This window comes from Cebus imitator, unplaced genomic scaffold, assembly GCF_001604975.1.
Source record: "Cebus imitator isolate Cc_AM_T3 unplaced genomic scaffold, Cebus_imitator-1.0 Scaffold39, whole genome shotgun sequence".
In the NCBI taxonomy this organism is placed as follows: domain Eukaryota; kingdom Metazoa; phylum Chordata; class Mammalia; order Primates; family Cebidae; genus Cebus; species Cebus imitator.
In genome coordinates this window covers 10,055,568-10,066,307 of record NW_016107354.1, presented here as the reverse complement: position 1 = coordinate 10,066,307, position 10,740 = coordinate 10,055,568, and positions in this window count along the sequence as shown.

Below are 10,740 nucleotides of genomic sequence, written 5' to 3'. Positions count from 1 at the left end.
TTTTTGAGACAGTGTCTTGCTCTGTCACCCAGGCTGGAGTGCACAATCACAACTCACTGCAGCCTCCACCTCCGGGGCTCAGGTGATCTCCCATCTCACCCTCCCTTCCCAGTAGCTGAGAACACAGGTGTGCCACCATCTCCAGCTAATTTTTATTTTTATTTTGTAGGGATGGGGTCTCACTATGTTGCCCAGACTGGTCTTTAACCCCTGGGCTCAAGTGTTTCTCCCACCTTGGCCTCCCAAAAGTGTTGAGATTACAGGTGTGAACTACTACACCCAGCCTATTTTTATTTTTTTTAATATTTAATGAAAAGAATGGTGGTGTTTAGCATTTTTACAAATCCCTATTGTCTTGTTTAGTAGAACCTGGCTGGTTTCTCACAGCTGCTTCTGCATTCAGTCAGTTAACAGTAAGTTGTTTTAGTTGAAGTTTATGAAGAAAATATGGTATCACACCAATAGTCCTCTTCAGTGCTAAACCAGAACCTGACAAGTTGTTTCTTACACGTCAGGTGCAGTGTGGAATCTGAAATCACATCAGTAAAGTTTTGTGTTGTTACATTCAATCCAGTGGTTTATCTTGACCATTGAATGAATATTTGTAAGATCATCCATTTGGAGGGGAATATTAGATCACTGGGTATACAGATCTTCCAAACTTTGACATATTTTGTTCTATAATATTTAAAAAATCATATTTCTTATTATCGCTAATCTCAAAATCTAAAAATTGGGACGCCTCAAGCTCACAGTAGAAAATTACATATTTTCTAAAGCTTGAAAGCTTGAATTTTATCATTAGTAAAAAATACTATCAGTTGTCTTACTTGAAGTGATAAGCTCACTTTTTTCTTTTGCAGGAAAATGTCTGCCATGGTTTGTCAGTAATTCAAAGTAAATTGATTTCAAGTAAAAATGATGTTCCATAAAAAAAAAGTGTCTACTGCAGCTCACAGTTCAACTGCGTAAGTGCTTTTCCTCAAGGCATTCATTGCATTTCAGGATGCAACAGAAATGCTTTATTAGTATCATACAGAATATTGAAAAGACATATACTCAAGGGTCAGAATTTAATAAAATTCATTTTTTTTTTTTACAGCTTCATCAAGAATTTTTCCTTTCTTTTCTTTTTCCTTTTTTTTTTTTTTCAATTTTATTTTTTAAGTCTGAGTTTCACTCTGTTGCCCAGGCTGGAGTGTAGTGGCACGATCTCAGCTCACTGCAACCTCTGCCTCCTGGGTTCAAGTGATCCTCCTGCCTCAGCCTCCCGAGTAGTTGGGACTACAGGCATGTGCCACCATGCCCAGCTAATTTTTGTGTTTTTAGTACAGATGGGGTTTTGACATGTTGGCTCAGCTGGTCTCGAACTCCTGAATTCAGGTGATCCACCCGCCTTGGCCTCCCAAAGTGCTGGGATTACACGTGGTGAGCCACCGCACCCAACCAAGAATTTTTCTTTTCTTTTATTTTTTTTGAGACAAGATCTTGCTCTGTTGTCCAGGCTGGATTCAAATTCCTGGGCTCAAGAGATCCTTCCAGTCTCAGTCTCCTATGTAGCTGGGACTCCAGGCATGTACCACTGTGCCCAGCTTATCAAGGATATTTTAGAAAGTATGTGGTAATAAAGAATGCAATGACCGTTAGTATAGTTTGGTACCTTGATCTGTGCTAAGGAGCCAGCAAGCTGACCTACCATTGCTGTTGCACCATCAGGGCCAATGTGAAAAAGGCAAACAATGTGTTAGTACTATGCCAAAAATAGTTTTTCGCTCCTGACTGCCAGCAAGGGTTTTTGGGAACTGCCAGAGTCTGTGCATTACAATTTGAGAATCAGTGATCTAGATGGAAGATAATGATGGTTTGGACCAGGGTGGCACTGGGATAGGTGGTGGGAAATAATTTCATTCTGGATGAATTTTGAAGGCAGATCCTAGACTTGTTATTCAGTTTGGATATGGTATGAGAGAAAGAAGTCAAGGATGACTTTAAGATTTCTGGCCTGAGCTACTGAAAGATGGAGTCTATTCAGTGAGATGGAGGAAGACAGCAGGAACAGGATTTGGAGGAAGATTGGAAATTCAGCTTTGACTATGCAAAGTTTGAGATGTCCATTAGACATCCAAGGAGAGATGCCATGTACACAGCTATACATAGGAGACTGCCCTGGAAGATAGATGGATGGATAAATCCCTCTAGGAGTCATCAGTACCTAGGCATTCAAAGCTGTAAGACTGGATAAAGTCTCCAAGGGAGGGACAGGAAAGCAATCCCAGGACGAAGGTGCCAACATGTTAAAGGTGAGGAGATGAAGAGGAATGAGGGAAACTGAAGAGTGGTCAGGGAGGAGGGAGGAGGGCAGGGAAAGCCAAGTGTCTTCGTCAGGCTATCACAGCAAAGTACTCTGGACTGGGTGGCTTACAAACAACAGAAATTAATTTTCTCACCGTCTGGTGGCTGAAAATACAAGATCAGGGTGCCAGCATGGTTGGGTTCTGGTTAGGGCCCTCTTTCAGGTTGTAGACCACTGACTTCTCATGTATCCTCACTTGGCAGAAATGGGGCAAGAGAGTTCTTTAAGGACACTAATCTCACTCACGAGGGCACCACCCTTACAGCCGAGTTGCTTCTCAAACGCCCACGCCCCCGCCCCGCCAGGCCCGCTAATATCATCACACGGAGGGTTAGGATTTCAACATACAGGCATAGCTCATTTTGTTGTGCCTCAGGTTACTGCACTCCGAAGACACTGCATTTATTTTTTTTTAATTGAAACCTTGGGGCAACTCTGTGTCGAGCAAGTCATTGGTGCCATTTTTCCAACAGCATGTGGTTACTTCGTATCTCTATGTCAGCATTTTTTAGCAGTAATTTTAAGTTCAGGTCTGTACTTTTTTTTTTTAAACATAATGCAAATTATCATACACTTAATGGTATAGTGTGAGCATAACTTTTATATGCACTGAGAAACCAAAAAATGTGTGTGACTTGCTTTATTGTGGGGGCTTGGAACTGAACCTGCAGTATCTCTGAGGTGTGCCCAAGTGAATTTTGGGAGAATGCAAACATTCCATCCATAACACCAAGCAAAGCGTTTCAAGAAGGAAGTGAATCAGATACTGCTGGTTAAGTCAAGTAAAATTAGAGCAGAGAATTGGTCACTGGAATGAACATAGTTCACTGCTGAACTTGATAAGAGTAGTTTGAATGGGGTGGTGGAGGTAAGGGCCTGGTGGCGGTGGGCTCAAGAAAGATTTGTATGCAGATGTTCATAGCAGCTTAATTCATAACAGCCCAAATGTATACCACCAGGTGAATGGATAAACAAATGAGTGGCATTCCTTTTATAACACAGAATAATATTGAGTGATAGAAGGGAGTAGGCTACTGACACATAATGTGGTGAATCTCAAAAAACAGGCTGCGTGAAGCTGGAAACAGGAGTCTACACTGCACGATTCCATTTGCCGTGGTTTGAATGTGCCTGCTCCAAAACTCAGGTGTTGAAACTTAAAAGCGCAGGTGAGGGAAATAAGAGGTGGGGCTTTCAAGAGGTGGTTAGGCAGCAAAGGCTGCTTCCTCTTGAACTGGATGAAGGCCGTTATAAAAGGGCTTCAGACAACGCTCAGCCCTCTTGCCCTTCTGCTTTCTTTTACGTTGAGACAGGGTCCTACTCTCTCACGCAGGCTGGAGTGCTGTGCACAAATATGGCTCAATGCAGTCTCGACCTACTGTGCTCAAGATGTCCTCCTGCCTCAGCCTCCCATGTAGCTGGGATCACAGTTGTGTGCCACCATGCCTGGCTAATTTTTTAATTTCTTTTTGTAGAGAGTAGGGGGATCTCACTTTGTTGCCCAGGCTGGTCTTGAAACCCTGGGCTCAAGCGAAGCTCCTGCCTCAGATTCCCCAAAGTGCTGGGATTACAGGAGTGAGCCACTGTGCCCAGCTGCCCTTCTGCCGTATGCTGTGTGAGGACAGTGTTCCTCCCTCTGGAGGATGCAACAACAAGGTGCCATCGTGGAAGCAGAGGGCAGCCCTCACCCGACGACCAAACCTGCTGGTTCCTTGATCCTGGACTTCCTAGACTCCAAAACTGTAAGAAAAATGAATTTCTGTTCTTTATAAATTACCCACTGTGTGGTATTGTTATAGTTGTACAAATGGACTAACTCACCATTTAGATGAAGTTCTAAAACAGGCAAAACATATTTATCATCGATTAGAAATCAGATTAGTGCTTGTGTGGGGAGGAACGCGAGGACAAATCTTGACTGCAAGGTGGCATAAGGAAAATTTTGGGGGTGAAGGAAGTGTTCTAAATATTAATAGAGGTGACGGTTGCAAGCGTGTATACATTTGTCAAACCCATGTAGTTAAAATGTGTGCAATTTATTGTATATAAATCATAGGTGAAACAATGGAAATAGAGAAAACAGTAAACACGAACAACTCTTTTTGAGAGTTTTCAGTGTAAAGGGAAAACTAAAAATGTGGCAGTAGCAAAAAAGAGAAGTGGAGTCAAGATAGGAACTAGAGCCTCTTAGTATGCTAATTGCGGAGCTGTGGAGGGAGACAGTGATGATGCAGCGGAAAGGGGAGAAATGCTGACAAAACATCTGAGTAATAAAGGGAGTGGGGCGTGAGGCACGGGGAGAGTGGCTTGGCGTTGGTCTGAAGTTATGTGAAAGAGCGAGCTGAAAAAATAGGTAGTGAGATCAAACTGTCGTTGGAGTTCTGGGTTACGGCCAATTCTAGAGGATGACCAGAGCGGTGAGTAGCTGAGGTCAGCTGGAGGCAAGATCATTGGAGGAGGCCAATGAACCAAAAGGTCAGGGAATAAAGGATCATCCACATGAGAACGGATACTGACTGATTAGGGAGGAGAAGTGTGGGCAGTGAGTTAGGGGCTAACATTTTTAAGGATGTGATAGAAGTGACGGTTGCAAGGGTGTACACATTTGTCAAAACTCGTCATACTATGCAATGGAAATGTGCGTAATTTACTGACAAAACGATGGAAAGAAAGCAGGAATGAGGTGCGTGACCTGGAGATGGGTGATGATGCTGACAAGGTTAGGTGGTTAGTGTTAACAGTCTTGATAACAACTGATTAAAGATGTAAAAGTAGCAGAAGTAAGGAGAATGGTCTATGATTGGCAACCAAAAGCAAGTCCCCCACCTCACAGCCAAGTCTGGGGTGACGAGAGGTGTGTGAGAAGATAGCTACCATTTAAGGAGGCTTCGGGGGAAGCAGTGATCTCGCCATGACCTCAGGATTTTAATTAGAAAATGGGGATATTTAGCACTGTATGAAGATTAGAAATGGGGATGCAGAATGAATTGTGAGACCCGGGGATCTTGGGGTGACTGGCATTAATAGGAATAAACGGCATCATGTAATGAGTCCTGATGGTTCCCAAACAATGTTTTCAAGGCTGGGATTGTTGGCAGAGAGGGAGCTTTGTGTCTTGCCAGAGTATGCAGAATTCTTGGGGTTCCCCATTCCATCTAAGCTGATGGGGTGGTCTGGTCTGGTCTGGTGGGTTCACTTGTATCAACACTTTGCAAAATGATTTCAGCTACTCAGTTTTGTTTAAGAATATATTTTTAGAACTTACAAAGTTATACAACATTACAGAAAGTTTAATTACAGGAAAAAGTCACTTATAATCCAATCACTGGTGCTTTTTTCTTTTAGCATTTTAGCATGTGTAACCAGACTTGTCTTGCTTTATCTAACATTTTTATCATGAGCTTTTCCATGCTGCCTTGACGACATACTGACTTTTCTTGAATGCATAATATTCCACAAAATATACTATAATTAATTGCCTTCTTTATTATCAATGTTAGATTATCCTTATTTTAATTACAATGAAGTGACAACATTTTTGTGTACATTTAGCTACACTCTAGGACTAACAATGTGAACAGCTCCACATTAACCAGGATGTTGAGACAATAGATGAAAACTTTATTGGAAAGGTCAAATGAATTACTAAGATATCTTAAAAGTGCTTTATCATTCTTCTTGAAAAGTTTACTCTAACTTTATAGCAAGGAAACACTCAAAATCATGAAGAGACTTAAGACAGTTGAGCCTTCAAGCCAACAAGGCACGTGTGGATTGATAGCTGTGCAGGCACTTCACGTCTCTTGCTGTGGCCCCATGCCTCAGTGCAACAGTAGTGCCATGTTCTGGGGTGACATCCAAGCAGGAAAAGCATTAAGGAGTCCCAAGACTTGTTAAAACTGCTAAGTTCCCCAACTGTCTCCTAATGTTGATAGTTTTGGGTTCAGAGCTATCTTGAAGACCACTGCAATTACTTTCTTTAATGCTCAGAAGTCATTCACTAGCTGGATTATTTTGTAGCTCCTAGGCTGGGGTCCACCATCTCTAGCTTTAACATGTTCTGTTTAGGCTGGGAGCGGTAGCTCACACCTGCAATCCTAGCACTTTGGGAGGATGAGGTGGGTGGATCCTTTGAGCTCCGGAGTTGGACGCCAGCCTGGGCAACACAGTGCAACCCCATCTCTACAAAAAATACAAAATTAGCTAGGTGTGGTGGCATGGGCCTGCAGTCCCAGCTACTAGGGAGGCTGAGGTCAAGGCTATAGTGAGCCAAGATAGCGCCGCTGCACTCCAGCCTGGGTGACAGAGTGAGACCCTATTTCAAAACAAAACCAAAAACAAACAAAAGCTTTGTTTGCACATTTCTTCTGGTCTTACTAAATCTTTTTAAAGTTGATAATCAGCTACAAAGTTTCAGTTGACTAATTCCCTTTATATCAGGCACAAATTGTTACAACTCAGAACATCAATTTCATGTATGTAAATACTGTTATTTATTTTTTTAGCAATTTAAGTTTAATCAATCCTATGTTCATAGAGTAGTACATCCAGTTACTTAGCTCCACATTAAAAAAAAAGTTCTTAAAATCTATGTGTTCTGTTTGTGCATTCATATCATCTTCTCTGCTATGACCATTAATGAATTCTGTGAAGAAATAGTTTTATCTATGGTATTAGCCATCTCTGCTCCTTTCTTGGCTGCTACTAAAAAAAATATTATTTCATCTGAGTAGGTTTTCTTTTTTCTTCTCTCCACCCCCCCCCGCCCCCCCACCCAGACGGAGACTCGCTCTGTCACCGGGGCTGGAGTGCAATGGCACGGTCTTGTGTCACTGCAACCTCTGCCTCCCAGGTTCAAACGATTCTCCTGTCTCAGCCTCCAAGGTGGCTGAGATTACAGGCGCCCAGCGAATTTTATATTTTTAGTAGAGACGGGGTTTCATCATGTTGACCAGGCTGGTCTCGAACTCCTGGCCTCGTGATCTGCTTGCCTTGACCTCCCAAAGTGCCAGGCGTGAACCGCTGCGCCTGGCCTGAGTAGGTTTTCTATACAGATTATAAATCTTTTTTTTTTTTTTTTTTTTTACACGGAGTTTTGCTGTTGTTGCCCAGCCTGGAGTGCAGTGGCTCGAGCTCAGCTCACTGCAATCACTGCAATCTCAGGTTCAAGTGATTCTCCTGCCTCAGCTTCCTGAGTAGTTAGGATTACAGGCGTACACCACTACACCCAGCTAATATTGTATTTTTAGTAGAGACAGGGTTTCACCATGTTGATCAGGCTGGTCTCAAACTCCTGACCTCAGGCAATCCACCCACCTTAGCCTCCCAAAGTGCTGGAACTGCAGGCATGAGCCACCGCGCCCAGCCTCAGATTATAAATCTTACCTAGATTTGTTTGACTCAGAATTTACTTCCCTATTATCACCTCACTCTCAGCTGTAACAGCAAATACGTAACTTGCTACCTTTACAAGCCTTATAGCACCAGAAGTTGGAAAACTTTCTCTGTAAAGGGCCAGCTGGTAAATATTTTCAGCTTTGTGGGCCACACAATCTCTGTCACAATTACTCAACTCTGCCATGATGGTACAAAAGCAGCTATAGACAGTATAACAATGAATTAAGTGTGGCTGTGTTCAATACAATTTTATTTATCAAAACAGGGGGCAGGTGGATTTGGTTCAGGGCTACAGTTTGCCAACCGTGCATTAGACAGGGCTGGATCTCGGGTATCTCACCTATCTGGTCTTTCACCACAAGTCAGTCTCTCTTGAAGGAGTGAAATAGTATAAACAGTATAAAGTTTTTAAACTACTCTGTTTTAGCGAATTATTTAAAGTGTGGCTGAAACCCTATGACAGTGTTGCTAAACCTAAAATGTTTTTGTTATTCTGCTACATAGAAAAATCTGAATACCTGGCTATTTTGGGTATACGTATATGTTACAGCCCAGTAGCTTAAATTACAATTTTTAGCATGGTCATTAAGAGCGAAGTGGCATATCATATTGTTTCAATTTCTCTTGATGAAAGCTTGAGAGCATGTCTGGTAAGACTCTCTAATGGATTGATCTCAAGTCGCTAACTTCACACAACATATTTTACATAATCCGTCATAAAAAGTGAGAAGTAGAATGCTGGAGGACACAGGTGGACTACACTGATTAATCCACATTAAGTGATTAAAAAAAAAAAAACCAAAACAACTCTGTAGGACCAAACAGGGATTGTTTCAAAGTTGAACTACAGCTGCCTGATGAACCATGGAGTGTGCTCCATGGTCATTATGGCTACTTACTGGACTATTCTGTACAGCTAGAGTTCTGTTTTCTTGGAACACTCCTTCTGAAGTGCTCTCTTCAGACCACAGTTCTGCTATAGATGACCATCATATTGAGATGGCCCCATGCATTTCAATAGGATGTTAGTTTTCTCAAAGGAAGATGGGGGAAAATGTATTTTCTTAATGGAAATAAAATCCCTGGAACAGAGTAAACTGATATCTATAAATGCCCATCTGTCACAACATAAAAGCACACTGTATTTATCATTGTCAAAGGCTACAAAGTACTTACTTTTCACAGCAGTTTGAAGGCGAAAATTCTAATTGAAGAGCTAACATTTGGACAGTTATGTTCTCATAACATGCTTGGATACACAAATAAGAATGTCCTGGTCTGGGAAGGCTAATTGAAACGAACAAAAACCCACTAACCGTAGCTGGGCTAGTCATAACCTGAAGAGAATAAGAAGCGTCACCAGGTGAAAATCCCATGGAAACCTAACAAGAGTTCTGAAGAGAAATAATTTTTAAGAAGTAGTTTATACAATAGAAAATACTTGGTATTAACTTACAAAAGAGAAAAACAAAAAGAAACCTGATAGTTTTTGGTTACTTTAAAAATCCATTAGCTCTTCTGGGCCTTCTTATTTATCACCCAAATCTACTCAAATTTGTATAGGAAGCCATTCAAGACAAAATCGCAAGTAGTTTAAATTGTATTATCAGCACCATACATTTCTAGTAATGGTCTGAATTCAAATCCATGGTGAAAACAAGCTGACTGGTTTACCCAGTGAAAGCAAACCATGCTTATGGGGAAAGACAATACTATGGTCTTAAAATCATCATTTGTATGCTGGTTATTCTAGTTACAAAAAAAAACCCACCACAAACCATTTGAAGAGGTTTTCCCCCTCATTGCTAGGCCAGTTTTCTAAGAGACCAAAGACAATTTCTTGTTGAAACAGATTTTGCCACTTTAAATATTAACGTCCATCATAATCTTCTCACCAATTCATGTGCTAGAGGAATAATTACTATCTGATGAACATGACAATTCTTAAACTGATCTAATGTACGTGCCATATATTCTTTGGAGTCCTTGAATGATGATGATGATTCTATCACCCACTATTGTTTTCTATGTGCCAGGTACTGATCTAAATTCTTCATTTATGAACTCATAAATTGGCATGTTCACGGAGGGAGAAAGAGGTTAAGGAAAGTGACTAAGATCATATAGCAAGTAAGAGCTGGAGCTAGGATTTGAACCAAGGCACTAACTCCATGGCATATGCTTCTCAACACTATGCTAAGCTGCCTGGTGTATGTCTTGTTTTGACAAAGAACCAACTGCTGAACTTAAAGGAGGCATGTGGAATGCCTCTCCTTAAAATCCTTATTTTCTTAAAATTAATCCCTTTATTAAGCAAGACTTGTTTTAAATGCTTCTGATTTTACAAAAGGCCTTAATATGTTAAAACTTATCTATGAGTGAAGGAATGAATGAATGATGGGGCCTAACACTGTTGCCCAGGCTGGACCTCTGGGGCTCAAATGATCCTCCTGGCTTAGCCTCCAGAGTAGCTGGAACTACAGGTGTGCACCACAACACCTGGCTAATTTTTTGGTAGAGATGGAGTCTCCCTATGTTGCCCAGGCTGGCCTTGAACTCCTGACCTTAAACAATCCTCTTGCCTTGGCCTCCCAAAGTGCTGAGATTATAGATGAACCACCATGCCCGGCCCTATTTTTACTTTTAATTAACTTTTTTTTTAGAGACAGAGTCTTTCTCTGTCACCCAGGCTGGAGTGCAGTGGCAAGATCTTGACTTACTGTGCCTTCCAACTCTCGGACTCAAGCAATCTGCTCAATCCTCCACCACGCCTGGTTAATTAAAGAAAATTGGTGTATATGTGCCACATTTTCCCTATCCAGTCTATCGTCGATGGGCATTTGGGTCAGTTGGGGGGAAATAGGGGAGGGACGGTGGGGGGTGGGAAGCTGGGGAGAGATAGCAAGGGGAGAAATGCTAGATGTAGGTGATGGGAAGGAAGGCAGCAAATCACACTGCCACGTGTGTTCCTATGCAACAATTTTGCATGT